The sequence below is a fragment of the Lactuca serriola genome, chromosome 2, assembly GCF_051521515.1.
Source record: "Lactuca serriola cultivar US96UC23 chromosome 2, Lser_US96UC23_V15, whole genome shotgun sequence".
In the NCBI taxonomy this organism is placed as follows: Eukaryota; Viridiplantae; Streptophyta; class Magnoliopsida; order Asterales; family Asteraceae; genus Lactuca; species Lactuca serriola.
The window spans coordinates 216,426,555-216,434,952 of record NC_136409.1 but is presented as its reverse complement, the minus strand read 5'-3'; positions in this window follow the sequence as shown (position 1 = coordinate 216,434,952).

Below are 8,398 nucleotides of genomic sequence, written 5' to 3'. Positions count from 1 at the left end.
TTCCAGTAGCGGTGGGTCTAAGGCCACAACGCCGACCCACCAGTAGGAGACGTATGGTAGATGATTGTCTTTGTGATATCATCTAGGTTTACTACTACCTGATATGTTATATGCTAGCATGATACGTTGTATGCGATAGTAGTCGAGTTCGGTTGTTAGGACCGACGGGTAGTCAGACACCCCAGATACGTCTGACAGTATATGATGATATGTTTGCATGCTGGCTTGTTATGTTATATGCGATAGAGGTAGTATGAGGGGACCAGTCCCTGTTGTCGGTTGTTAGGATCGACGGGTAGTCAGCACCCCAGAATGGCTTGACATGGGTAGTCAGCACCCCAGAATGGCTTGACATGGGTAGTCAGCACCCCAGAATGGCTTGACACGGGTAGGACGGCATCCCAGAACGGCCGTACCGGGTAGTCAGGCACCCCAGAATAGCCTGGCAGTATGTATGTTACGTGTTTGTATGGTATGTGGTACGACGGGGGAACTCACTAAGCTTTGTGCTTACAGTCTTCAGTTTTGGTTTCAGGTACCTCCTCAGCTAGGGAAAAGGAGTCGGCGCGGTAGCAGCATGTCACACACACACACTCTCCAGTTTCCGCATTTACAAGCTTCACTGGGATTTGTACTCTGATATTTTGATTGAATGTATGAATTGGCTTTTAGACATGGTTCACTTGTGTTATGATTTGATCAGACAATGTTTTTTAGCTTTTAATATTTTCTAAAGTAATGTTTTTAAAACGAAATTTTTGGTCATGAAAATTAGGTCGTTACAAGTTGGTATCAAAGCCCTGGTTTGAGGGATTCGGACACACCTTCGGGAGTGTCTGAACTCAAATCGAGGGATTAAAAGATTTTCTAAAAGAAAATGTTTTCTAAAATTGAGAAAAGAGTTTTGAGAAAGAACGAAGTGTGTGATGTGCGCGACCGGCCGAGCTCAAGTAAGTATCCCCAAAGTGCCCATACAAGTTTATGTTATGTTTATCAGCTTTTGTAGAACAGCATGCTAGAATAGGACTAAGGATCTAGGAGTGATGCCTTATGTGCCTGCTTAATGTGTTTCAGTTGTATGAGAACTTGCATGCTAGTTATTGAGTAGATGGTAAGTAGGATAGTCTAATTAGGTTATGCCTGGTAGTATGAGCTTAGCACTTTATGCTAGCTCAGTTCCTGAAAGTAGATAGAGTTAATTGAGATTGTTACCCTTATCTGAATGCTGCTTGCTTCGTGCTTCGTGGGACTCTGAATAATGGGAGTTAGCCATTAGGCGAATGCGTCACGTCACATGTGATCAGGGTTGAATAATCTTAGAGTGTCGGATTTGATCCTACTGCACAGCTCTTGTTTGAGTCCAACCGTTGTAGGGACGAGTCCGATACTCGAAGGATTATCTGAGCCTCGTCACATGTGATGGTATTCGGGTAATGGCTAACTGGCATTACAAGGAGGCCTGCAGCAGCTGAGGACTGGTTAGAGTGGAACTAGAGATTTCCCTAGGGCAAGCCTAGGATGAGTATAGCAGTAATCAGCAGTAGTGAAAGGGATCTGGTGGAGTCGAGGCATTCCTTGAAGAAGGTACGGATAGATGTGGAAGGTAGTATGGGCCCGTACTACTGAAAGCAGAGGATCCATACCCGAACCAAGGATGGCCAAGATAATACCAGGGGACTTGTAAGTAGATGTGATCCCTCAGGGAGTATCAGTATCACTAATGATTGTTGTGATGTATTGCAGAATGGTGGTACTTCGATCGAGGCCTGTAGATGGCGGTTCAGGAGAGGGGTCAGGTTCGGGATCAGGTTCCGAGCCGGTTGATGAAGGACTACGCGAGTTCATCGCGTCAGAGATTACCAGGGGTATCCTTGAGTCGACTCCCATTATCTTCGGGTCGATCAAGGAAGGGATCATCGAGTTGATGGAGGATCGCCTCAGGGCGTTCAGGAGCGACATGGCATCTGGCCAGTCGGGGTCTCGCACACTGTCCTTTAAGGACTTCAGGGGCAGTGGTGCGCCGGATTTCCATGGGGTGAAAGACCCCATTGCTGCCAGGCGATGGTTTGCAGACATCGAGTCTGCCCAGTTGACTAGCTTCTTCCCCGAGGGGTCGAAGGTGAGGTATGCAGCAGGATGTTTACGGGACCGAGCCCGGGATTGGTGGGAGTCAGTGGGTGACTCGTTGGGAGCCTCAGCTATCGAGGCCATGACCTGGTCGGACTTTGTGACCAGGTTCAGGGCAGAGTTTGCGCCGGCGGTCGAGCTTCAGCAACTGGCCAGGGAGTTTCTTGACATGAGACAGACGACGGAGACTGTGGCGGAGATCACCGCCAAGTTCCGGAGAGGGCTTTGTTGGTGCCCCAGTATGCCGGTGACGAGGACATGAGGAGGACTCGTTACCATGATATGCTACGAGCTGACATCCGGGAGCATGTTAGCTTTTCGGCTTGCCCTACCTTGGACTCTATGATTGCCAGGGCGAGGGAGAGGGAGATAGATTTGGAGCACATCCGGAAACGGAAATTGGAGGAAGGACAGGCAGGAGGGGCTTCGGGGAAGAAGCCCAAGGGATCAGATGGTAGGCCGAAAGACCAGTCAGGACCGAGTCGCTGCAGGAAATGCGGCAGGCCGCACGAGGGGGCGTGCAGGATGGGATCATCAGGCTGCTACAAGTGCGGCAAGTCCGGGCACATCAGCAGGGATTGCACTGCTCCGGCAGCAGTTATTCAGACATCAGAGTTGCTGTGTTTTCACTGCAACCAGAGGGGCCACAAGAAGGTCAATTGCCCCTAGTTGATAGTTTCAGCGCCGGTGATGGCGCCAGCTCCAGCGACCCTGCGGATCACGGATGGCCGGCAGGGCAAGCCAGAGGCTCCAGTGGTGAGGAGCCGAGCATTTCAGCTGACTACCGAGGAGGCACGCGCCGCACCCGATGTGGTGACGGGTATGATTCTTTCCCTCTATCTTATTTTTTTATAATGTTAGGTTATTGATATGTGCTCTGTATGTATACGTATGCATTAGGATCGTTCCATGTGAACGGCCTCCCAGTTCAGGTGTTATTTGATTCGGGTGCGTCCCGATCATTCGTTTCCCTTGCACTTAGCAAGAATTTTCATGAGCCATCAGGCGAGTTAGATTGCCCTTTGGAGGTGGAGATTGCTGATGATCGATCGGTGCGAGCATCGATGGTATTTCGAGATTGCGTGCTGCGTTTGTTCGAGGAGCGCTATTTGGTAGATTTGGTTCCCATACCACTGCGTGGGAACAAGGTGATTATAAGCATGGATTGGCTGAGCCCTAATGGGGTTGTGATAAATTGCGCGCAGCAGCTAGTGCGGGTCAGGACCCCAAGTAAGGGAGAGTTAGTGATTCATGGAGAGAGGCCCAGTGTGGACCCGCTGTATGTTCAGCAGCGAGGGTTAGGCGCTACCTTCAGCAGGGATGCGCAGGATATGTCGCGTATGTGATGGATACCCGGGAGGCGGGTAAGTCGACAGTGAGCGAGGTTCCGGTGGTCCGAGACTTTGCAGATGTTTTCCCATAGAAGCTTCCTGGGATACCTCCGGAGCGACAGGTGGAGTTCAGGATTGACCTTGTCCCTGGTGCGGCTCCGATAGCCAAGGCACCGTATCGGTTGGCTCCTCCCGAGATGCAGGAGTTGTCTACGCAGCTGCAGGAGCTGCTAGACAAGGGATTTATTCGTCCGAGCAGTTCGCCCTGGGGAGCCCCGATTCTGTTTGTGAAAAAGAAGGACGGGTCGCATCGGATATGTATAGATTATCGGGAGCTGAACAAGGTAACAGTGAAGAACCGTTACCTGCTTCCGAGGATTGATGACCTCTTTGACCAGCTTCAGGGAGCATCTTGGTTCTCCAAGATTGATTTGCGTTCGGGTTATCATCAGATGAGGTTCAGGGAGGAGGATATGCAGAAGATCGCGTTTCGGACACGCTATGGCCATTATGAGTTTGTGGTGATGCCGTTTGGGCTCACCAATGCTCCTGCCGCGTTCATGGACCTCATGAACCGCGTATGCAGACCGATGCTGGATCGGTCTGTGATAGTCTTCATCGATGACATCTTGGTTTATTCCAAGACTCGGGAGGAACATGAGGAGCATCTGAGAGAGGTGTTAGAGACCCTGAGGAGGGAGAGCTTGTATGCCAAGTTCTCCAAGTGTGAGTTTTGGTTGCGCGAGGTGCAATTTCTAGGACACCTCGTCAACCAGAACGGGATTCTGGTCGATCCGGCCAAGGTCGAGGCCGTGATGAGATGGGAGGTTCCGAAGTCTCCATCTGAGATTCGGAGTTTCCTGGGATTGGCAGGCTACTATCGGAGATTTATCCAGGATTTCTCCAAGATAGTCGTACCCCTGACGCGGCTGACGAAGAAAGTCATGGTCTTTCGGTGGGGACCCGAGCAGCAGGCTGCATTTGAGACGCTGAGACAGAGATTGTGTGAGGCGCCGATCTTAGCCCTGCCAGAGGGCGTAGAGGATTTTGTGGTTTATTGTGATGCGTCCATTTCTGGGTTGGGCGCGGTACTGATGCAGAGGGGGCATGTCATTGCCTACGCTTCGAGGCAGCTCAAGCCTCACGAGGCGAACTATCCGACGCACGATTTGGAGTTGGGGGCGGTGGTCTTTGCCCTCAAGATTTGGCGGCATTACCTCTACGGGGTTCGATGTACCATCTACACGGACCACAAGAGTTTGAGGTACCTCATGGATCAGCCGAATCTGAACATGAGGCAGCGTCGATGGTTGGACGTGGTGAAGGATTATGATTGTGAGATCCTTTACTACCCGGGGAAGGCCAATGTGGTGGCCGATGCGCTTAGCCGCAAGGCGGCGCCGATCAGGGACGTTTGCATGAGGATGACCGTGGTGACTCCCCTGTTGGAGTAGATTCGGGAGGCTCAACAGGAGGCTATCAAGGAGGAGCATCGGAAGAGCGAGCGTGTGGTGGGTCAGGTTTCCTCCTTTGATTATGATAGCCGAGGACTTTTGACACTACACCGTAGGGTGTGGGTGCCGTATCACGGAGGCGTACGCCAGATTTTGATGGAGGAGGCGCACAAGTCCCGATTCTCTATTCATCCCGGGGCGACGAAGATGTATAGGGATCTTCGTCTAGACTATTGGTGGCCCTGCATGAAGTAGGATGTGGCATGGTATGTCGAGCGATGTTTGACCTGCAGGAAGGTCAAGGCCGAACATCAGAGACCGCATGGCAAGATGCAGCCACTGGATATTCCACTGTGGAAATGGGAAGATATCACGATGGATTTTATCACGAAGCTTCCCAGGACCGCACGTGGAGTGGATTCGATTTGGGTCATCGTGGATAGATTGACCAAGAGTGCTCACTTTATTCCGATTCAAGAGAGCATATCGGCCGAGAAATTGGCCGACATCTATATCAGAGAGATTGTGGCACGGCATGGGGTGCCAATATCGGTGATCTCGGACAGGGATGTGCGTTTTACTTCCAGGTTTTGGAAGAGATTCCATGACGAGTTGGGCACTCGTCTGCATTTTAGCACTGCCTTTCACCCGCAGACGGATGGGCAGAGCGACCAGACCATCCAGACTCTGGAGGATATGCTGCGGGCGTGCGTGCTAGATTTCGGTGGTAGCTGGGATACCTATCTTCCCCTGGCCGAGTTCTCCTACATCAACAGCTATCACGCGAGTATCGACCGCCCTCCCTTCGAGATGTTGTACGGGCGAAGGTGTAGGACCCCGATATGCTGGGGTGAAGTTGGCCAGAGGGTCATGGGGAGCACCGAAGTGGTGCTCAAGACGACCGAGAGGATCCAGCAGGTCCGGAGCAGGCTTCAGACTGCTCAGAGTCGGCAGAAAAGTTATGCCGACAAGCGTCGATCCGATTTGGAGTTCCAGGTCGGGGATATGGTTCTCCTGAAGGTGTCGCCGTGGAAAGGCGTCATTCGATTCAGGAAGCGGGGCAAGTTGGGCCCGCGATTCATCGGACCGTTCAGGGTCGTAGCCCAGGTGGGCAAGGTAGCGTATAGGCTGGATCTGCCAGCCGAGCTTAGCCAGATCCACAACACTTTCCATGTTTCTCAGTTGCGAAAGTGCCTAGTGGACGATTCTGCAGTAGTACCTTTGGAGGATATTCAGGTTGATGACAGCCTGAGTTACATTGAGCGCCCAGTCGCAATCCTCGACAGGAAGTCGAAGGATTTGAGGAACAAGAAGGTGGAGCTAGTGAAGGTGCAATGGCAGCACCGCAAGGGTTCGGAATGGACTTGGGAGCTGGTGGACGAGATGATGGAGCATTATCCCGAGCTGTTTCAGGATCGAGCAGCAGACTTCGAGGACGAAGTCTAAAATAAGTGGGGGAGATTTGTAGCACCCGGTTCCTGGTACGTAAATGTTATTTGAGTATTTCCTTTCTTTTAGCCTTGGACTCGGCGAGTCATAGGTCCGACTCGCCGAGTGGATGCGGGACCCGGGACACATTTAAGTTGGCGACTCGGCGAGTCCATATCCTGGACTCGGCGAGTCATAGATGTCGGATGAAACCCTAAGTCTCAGGGGTTTGCACCCTATTTAAAGGACTTATCAGCCCCAAGCCGGCCCCCATTGACCCTTAAAGCCCTATATCTCTCGTTCTAAGCTATTCTTTGAGAGTTTGAGGTTAGTGTGTGTGTTTTTGAAGGTTTGGAAGGAGGAAGGAAGTAGATCCAGAAGAAGGGAAGCCATCCAGGCATTATTTGTGTTCTTCCAGCAGTTCCTTTGAGGTATAACATGTTTTCCCCTTGATTCTATGCTTAAAACTTCATTTGGGTCCTTCTTGGTCAAATCCCCAAGCTTGTATGTGCATTGTATGTCGTAATAAGATGTTTGGCCTCTGGATCTAGGCAAGATTGAGCTCCAGGAGCTCAGATCTGTTAGCTTTATGGCCCCATGTTGCTTGTTAGCCCTAGATCTCCCCTTTTGAGACATTTTGAGCCCTAAAATCCATATTGGTGAATATCCACACGTAAAGTTGGAAACTTTACGTGTGATTCGTGTCCTAGAAACCCAGATCTGTGAATGGCATGGACTGGAATCGAGCAAATCTGTGTATTTAGTGGATGCATGGCAACGACTCGGCGAGTCTGTTCGCGAGTCTCCGAGTTTGTCCCCTTTTCGTAGTGTCGAGTGAGCAGTGAGTCACGGGGTGTGGCTCAGTGAGTCGGAAGCTTAACTCATCTATGGAGGTACTCGGCGAGTCAATGCCCTGACTCGGCGAGTTCAAGGCAATCTCCTTAGATCAAGAACAGACTCGGTGAGTTGTTCATACAACTCGGCGAGTCTCAGCATAAGTGTTCTTCGGATGAAGATGGACTCAACGAGTTGTTCATACAACTCGGCGAGTCTTAGCATCAGTGTTCATCGGATGAAGATGAACTCGACGAGTTGTTCATACAACTCGGCAAGTAGGATGAAGGACTTGAATATTGGTTAAGAAGGTAAACCCGTCGAGTCGTCGCCTAACTCGACGGGTAGGACCGGGATTCAGGGCAGTCGTCTGGATAGGGACTCGGCGAGTTGGAAAGCCAACTCAGCGAGTCGGGTCAACTGAAAGTTGACTCTGACTTTGGCTTAGGGCATGGTCAGGGGTAAAATGGTCTTTTTACCCAAAGGTCAGTGCGCAGTGTTTGATTGGGTATATTGTGGGAATTGCAGCCGGAGGATTTCCGGAGTAGCAGCAGTAGCAGCAGTAGGCAGTCAGTTCCCGATCAGATCAGCAGCTACTTCGAGGTGAGTTACCTTCCAGTAGCGGTGGGTCTAAGGCCACAACGCCGACCCACCAGTAGGAGACGTATGGTAGATGATTGTCTTTGTGATATCATCTAGGTTTACTACTACCTGATATGTTATATGCTAGCATGATACGTTGTATGTGATAGTAGTCGAGTTCGGTTGTTAGGACCGACGGGTAGTCAGACACCCCAGATACGTCTGACAGTATATGATGATATGTTTGCATGTTGGCTTGTTATGTTATATGCGATAGAGGTAGTATGAGGGGACCAGTCCCTGTGGTCGGTTGTTAGGACCGACGGGTAGTCAGCACCCCAGAATGGGTTGACATGGGTAGTCAGCACCCCAGAATGGCTTGACACGGGTAGGACGGCACCCCAGAACGGCCGTACCGGGTAGTCAGGCACCCCAGAATAGCCTGGCAGTATGTATGTTATGTGTTTGTATGGTATGTGGTACGACGGGGGAACTCACTAAGCTTTGTGCTTACAGTCTTCAGTTTTGGTTTCAGGTACCTCCTCAGCTAGGGGAAAGGAGCCGGCGCGGTAGCAGCATGTCACACACACACACACTCTTCGGTTTCCGCATTTACGAGCTTCACTGGGATTTGTACTCTGA